Below are 1,047 nucleotides of genomic sequence, written 5' to 3'. Positions count from 1 at the left end.
ACCACTGAGCCACACCCCCAGCCCTATTTTGTATTTTACTTAGAGACAGGGTCTCACTGAGTTGCTTAGTGCCTCCCTAAATTGCTGAGGCTGGCTTGGAACTCACGATCCTCCTGCCTCAGCTTCCCAAGCTGCTGGGGTGACAGGTGTGTGCCACCGCGCCCAGCTCATCCCCTCTTGAAACTACCAATGTGCATGCTTAGGGACCGTGCTGTAGGGACATGTGCCCTCAGCCAGACCCCAGGTACCTTCTGTTCTGAGCTTGGTGCCAGGTCAGCTGTCCAGGGCGATGTTGGGTGGTCCCCAGGACAAAGAGCAGAAGAAATTGGGGGCCAACATCAGGCCAGGGTAGGGGGTGTGGTCTGGGGCTCTGCAGACACAGCCCAGGGACACCGTTGGGGAAACCAAGACTCAGGGGTATGTCACCTACCTGAAGTCACACATAGCCCTCACCTGCATCTCCCAGGGTCCAGTGCCTGGGCCACCAGTCCTCATCTCTAGCCCCTGACCCTGCCAGTGGCCACCATGGGCTGCCAGTTAATTTAAAGTATTTTTAGCCAAGCATGGTGGCTCACGCCTGTGATCCCAGTGGCTAGGGAGGCTGAGGCAGGAGGATCATGAGTTCAAAGCCAGCCTCAGCAAAGGTGAGGTGCTAAGCAACTCAGTGAGACCCTGTCTCTAAAGAAAATACAAAAAAAAAAAAAAAAAAAAAAAAAGAGCTGGGGATGTGGCTCAGGGGTTAAGCGCGCCTGAGTTCAATCCCCGGTACCAAAATAATTATCATATTAAAAATTTAGGGCTGGGGATGTGGCTCAAGCGGTAGCGCGCTCCCCTGGCATGCGTGCGGCCCGGGTTCGATCCTCAGCACCACATACCAACAAAGATGTTGGGTCCGCCGAAAGCTAAAAGAATTTAAAAAATCAAAAAATTTAATTTTATATCCTAAAAAGTATACATATTTCGGGGTACCGTGTGGCCACTCAATACTTGGGTACCATGTGCAATGACCATTTCTGTCTCCTAAACGTTCACCATTTCTTTGTGCTG

This window comes from Spermophilus citellus (assembly GCF_964194105.1).
Source record: "Spermophilus citellus genome assembly, chromosome: 3".
In the NCBI taxonomy this organism is placed as follows: domain Eukaryota; kingdom Metazoa; phylum Chordata; class Mammalia; order Rodentia; family Sciuridae; genus Spermophilus; species Spermophilus citellus.
Note: the sequence above shows the minus strand (reverse complement) of the source record.